Genomic DNA, 5,928 nt, shown 5'->3' on the forward strand with positions numbered 1-5,928 from the left:
TTAAAAGAAAGGCGTTTTTCGTTGCGAAGGAATCTTCTCACGAAATTGCAATCAACAACTTTCTCCTCCGAATGCGAAAATATGTTGTTGACACCGACGTACATAGGGAGGAACGATCACCACGATAAAATAAGAGAAATCAGAGCTCGTACGGAAAGATATAGGTGTACATTCTTTCCGCGCGCTATGCGAGATTGGAATAATAGAGAATTGTGAAGGTGGTTCGATGAACCCTCTGCCAGGCACTTAAATGCGATTTGCAGAGTATCCATGTAGGTGTAGATGTAGAATACTTTACAAATGAGCTAATGCGTTAAACATTTGACGTTAAGCATGTAAGTGAAAAAAATTTAGAAAAGCTTTGAAATTAAGTTTAAAGTTTGTTGGAAGTCGCTAGGTGTTCTCATTATCAAACACTGGATGATTATAGTACGTGTAAAGTTTGTTACTGGTCACTTAGTGCCCACATTCTCAGATCCAGTCAAATCAAGACATATATGCAGTTTCTGACTGTAATAACTGTCTTAAATCTTTTATGTTAGATTAAGCCTCTTAATGAATAGATGATGACAATGTTCGATCAACAATTATGTGAAATATTGAAAATATTTTGGTTGCCACTGGAAGCCATTAGATCGGGACCGTGCACCATAAACCAAAACCATGAATCGAGTTACCCGTTTAGTACCGGTAGTACCGATTTGAAATGCTTAGTATGCCGTCCTTAGCTTCCGACATAGAAGTATGGACAGGTTTGCTAACCGTTGCAGGGGACCTAAGTTCTTACTTTTCACCTTTGCAAACAAAACAACAATGGGTTAACATGAGTACACCTATAACGTCTTGGTATGCTGGAGGCGCTACTTTGTGCGTTGTTCTCGTTATCGTTTACGATACTGACAGATGGTGCACATACTTTTCCCACATTATATTACTTTGAGAGCTATTTCTCCTTTCCCACGTGGTGTGTTATTAAAGGCGAACTGCGAAAGAAAGATGAAAGTAAATCCAACATAGAAATAAGAAAACGTGGGAATATGATCACAGAAACTGATGTCTTTAATAATCACTTTTTAACAGTTGCTGAGAAACTGACCGTATGGGGCCACGGACCTTCTGAAAAAAATCGCACTGTGCAAAATAAGGCAAATGTGCATGACGTCTCTCACCGTCAGTGAGGTGAAAAGAATCATCATTAAAATGCAAAACAAAAAGTCATCTGGCTTTGATTATACTTCTACTAAGGTATCTGAACATTGTCATAATGTTATACGCGTAATACTTTGTCATATATGTAATGAAATCCTTTAACTAGGTATCATCCCAGACAGACTGAAATATACTGTTGTGAAACCACTATTCAAGGAAGGGGATAACTACTGTCCTAGCTCTCTTTGAACATGTTTCTCCAAAGATCTGGATAAATATATGCATAAGAGAACTATTGAACACTTGAACATTCACAAGGCCCTTACTCACTGTCGGTTCGGTTTCCAAACAGGGCTATCAGTATCAGTTGCAAAGCGATTTAGAAAAGATTGTTGTATGGTGTGGCAAGTGGCAGTTGACGCTAAATAACGAAAAGTGTGAGGTAATCCACGTGAGTTCCAAAAGAAATCCGTTGGAATTCGATTACTCGATAAATAGTACAATTCTCAAGGCTGTCAATTCAACTAAGTACCTGGGTGTTAAAATTACGAACTTCAGTTGGAAAGACCACATAGATAATATTGTGGGGAAGGCGAGCCAAAGGTTGCGTTTCATTGGCAGGACACTTAGAAGATGCAACAAGTCCACTAAAGAGACAGCTTACACTACACTCGTTCGTCATCTGTTAGAATATTGCTGCGCGGTGTGGGATCCTTACCAGGTGGGATTGACGGAAGACATCGAAAGGGTGCAAAAAAGGGCAGCTCGTTTTGTATTATCACGTAATAGGGGAGAGAGTGTGGCAGATATGATACGCGAGTTGGGATGGAAGTCATTAAAGCAAAGACGTTTTTCGTCGCGGCGAAATTTCAGTCACCAACTTTCTCTTCCGAATGCGAAAATATTTTGTTGAGCCCAACCTACATAGGTAGGAATGATCATCAAAATAAAATAAGAGAAATTAGAGCTCGAACAGAAACGTTTAGGTGTTCGTTTTTCCCGCGCGCTGTTCGGGAGTGGAATGGTAGAGAGATAGTATGATTGTGCTTCGATGAACCCTCTGCCAAGCACTTAAATGTGAATTGTAGAGTAGTCATGTAGATGTAGATGTATCAACTGATGTCGTTATATTTTCCTTTACCGATAATTTTTTTGGAAGCACTTAAGAATAGGTTGGCTGCGGACGGTATATTTTGTGATCTAACAAGGCCTTCAACTGTGTGGAATGAAATCCTCCTTAGGAAATCAGTCTTTTACACCTTGAGTGACACGGTGGGAACAGTGGCGTAGCGAATGGGGAGGGGGCAAGGGTCTATCATACCCCGGGCGCCAGTTGCAGCGGGGCCCCAAACGATCTCCAAGACTAAGACAAGATTTTCCGAAAAACACATTATTATTGCAATAAATTCTATGTATTATAATACAACATGAGTTTTTGAAGGTGGAGGATGAAGATGGGAGGTGGCGCCAACAAAATGCAGCGTCGTATCCCAAGCTCCGCGGAAGGGGGTGGGGTGCTAATAAAGCGTCGTGCCCCGCTCTCCAGTTATGTTCGCCAGCCACTGAATAGGAACATGGCTTGGATCGTACTTAAGTGATAGAAAACTTAATCATGGAGATGGTACAATAGCTTAATATGACCAGGGAGCAGCAAACACAGGCGTTTTGCAAGTTTCTGTTTTGGGCGCCTTGATCTTTCTTACTTTTATTAAAGACTTCCACTTTGTACAAAAGCTACTAGCAAATTCACTCTGCCCGTAAGACGATACGTCTGTTTTGGTTGAAAAAACACCAGGCAACTACCTTTCAACACCCTCTAACTTCGTCTTCCATGATCTCCAAACTAGTTCAGTTCCAATGGCCGAACTTCGAATGTCAAAAAGCCCAATACGTTCATTTCCATAGATCTCAGAAAGTTCTGGAGGACATAAGATTAAAATGCAATGCTCAAGACATATACCACGTACAGTATATTCTTAATATGTTTAGACCTCCACATTGACAATAAATTAAACTAGTCTTGCCATATTCCTGACCTCACGAAAAGACTTACTTCAGCAACGTGTGCATTACGCATTATAGCATCAACTGTTGACAGTGACGCTGCTAAGGCTGCTTATTTTTATTTTATTGCCCATCATTGTCAGATTAAAGTGCAGTTACGGTGTCAGCTGTTTCTGCGTGACGCGTAAATGTTGGTAACAGCCCGATGAGATGACTAATCATAAGTTAGCTGCAGTTAGCCAATGAAAACGTTGTTCTTCATTTCTTTCGTTTCGTAAATAAGTAACTTATACTTTATTTTTGTCGTGATGACATAGATCTTGATAATCAACGAGAACGTTGTTTATAATTTCTTTCGTTTCTTAAATTAAGTTGGATAATAATTTTGATTGTCTCGTGTCTTTGCTGTTGTGGTCCTCAGCCCGAAGACTGGTTCGATGCTCTCTCCGTGCTATTCTATCCTGTGTAAGCCTCGTCATCTCCGAGTAACTACTGCAGCCAACATCCTACTGAATCTGCTTACTGTATAAATCTTACGGTCTCCCTCTACGATTTTTACCCCCTCTCCCCCTCCTCCCATACACACACACACACTTAAATCCAGTACTAAAGTGGTGATCCCTTGATGCCTCAGAATGTGTCCTACCAAGCGATCCCTTCTTCTAGTCAGGCTCTGCCACAAATTTCTTTCGTCCCCAATTCTATTTAGTACTTCACTTCGGTATATGGCTACACTCCATACAAATGCTTTCAGAAAAGACTTCCTGACACTTAACTCTATACTCGATGTTAACAAATTTCTCTTCTTCAGAAACGGTTTCCTTGCCATAGCCAATCTAAATTTTATATCCTGCCTACTGCGACAATCATCAGTTATTTTGCTCCCCAAATAACAAAACTCATCTACTACTTTAAGTGTCGCATTTCCTAATTTAATTCCCTCAGCATCACCTGATGTAATTCGACTACCTTCCATTATCCATGTTTTGCTTTTGTTAATGTTCATCTTATATCCTACTTTCAAGACTCTGTCCATTCAGTTCAACTGCTCTTCCAAGTCTTTTGCTGTCTCAGACAGTATTACAATATTGTCGGCAAACCTCAAAGTTTTTATTTCTTCACCATGGATTTTAATTCCTACTCCATTTTTTCTTTTCTTTCCTTTACTGCTTGCTCATTATACAGATTGAATAACATCGGAGATAGTCTACAACCCCGCCTCACTTCCATCTCAACCACTGCTTCCCTTTCATGCCCCTTGACTCTTATAACTGCCATCTGGTTTCTATACAAATTGTAAATAGCCTTTCGCTCCCTGTATTTGACCCTGCCACCTTCAGATTTTGAAAGAGAGTATTCCAGTCAACATTGTCAAAAGCTTTCTCTAAGTGTACAAATGTTAGAAACTTAGCTTTGCCTTTCCTTAATGCACTTGCATTCGGGAGGACGACGGTTCAATCCCGTCTCCAGCCATCCTGATTTAGGTTTTCAGTGATTTCCCTAAATCGTTTCAGGCATATTCCGGGATGGTTCCTTTGAAAGGCCACGGCCGATTTCCTTCCCAATCCTTCCCTAACCCGAGCTTGCGCTCCGTCTCTAATGACCCCGTTGTCGACGGGACGTTAAACACTAACCACCACCACCACCACCTTTCCTTAATCTATCGTCTAAGATAAGTCGTAGGATCAGTATTGCCTCACGTGTTCCAACATTTCCACGGAATCCAAACTGATCTTCCCCGAGGTCGACTTCTACCAGTTTTTCCTGTACAGAATTCGTGTTAGTATTTTGCAGTTGTGACTTATTAAACTGATAGTTAGGTAGTTTTCACAGCTGTCAATACCTGATTTCTTTGAGATTGGACTTACTATATTCTTCTTGAAGTTTGATGGTATTTCGCCAGTTTCATACATCTTGCTCATCAGATGGAAGAGTTTTGTCAAGGCTGGGTAACCCAAGGATTTCAGTAGGTCTAATAGAATGTTGTGTACTTCCGGAGCCTTGTTTCGACTTAGGTCTTTCAGTGTTCTGTCAGATTCTGCCAGAAGTATCATGTCTCCACCTCATTTTTGTCTACGTTCTCTTTCATTTATACAATACCGAAGTCTCATTTGTATAGGCTCTCTATGCACTCCTTCCACCTTTCAGTTTTCCCTTTTTTGCTCAGGACTGATTTTCCATCTGTGCTCTTTATATTGATACAGATGCTCCTCTTTTCTCCATTGGTCTCCTTAATTTTACTATAGACTTCATCTATTTTTCCCATAGTGATATATGGTTCTAAATTCTTACATTTGTCCTCTAACCATTCCTGCTTAGCTATTTTGCACTTTCTGTTAATCTCATTTTTTAGACGTTTGCATTTACTTTCTCCTGCTTCGTTTACTGCACTTTTATATTTTCTCCTTTCATCAGTTAAATTCAATGTGCCACCCAAGAATTTTTACAAGGCCTTGTCTTTTTACCTTTTTGATCCTATGCTGCCTTCACTATTTCATCTCTGAAAGCTACCAATTCTTCTTCGACTGTATTCCTTTCTCCTACTGTTGTCAATCGTTCCCTAATGCTCCCTCTGAATTTGTCTACAACCTCTTGTTCTTACAGTTCATCCAGGCCCCATCTCCTTCACTGCCTACGTTTTCGCAGTTCATAACCAATAAATTATGGTCAGAATCCGCATCTGCCTCTGGAAATGTCTTACAAGTTAAAATCTGGCTCCGAAATCTGTCACACCACTAATAATCAATCTGAAACCTCCCGGTGTCTCCAGGTCCC

Source organism: Schistocerca nitens, chromosome 4 (genome assembly GCF_023898315.1).
Source record: "Schistocerca nitens isolate TAMUIC-IGC-003100 chromosome 4, iqSchNite1.1, whole genome shotgun sequence".
NCBI classification, from domain to species: Eukaryota; Metazoa; Arthropoda; class Insecta; order Orthoptera; family Acrididae; genus Schistocerca; species Schistocerca nitens.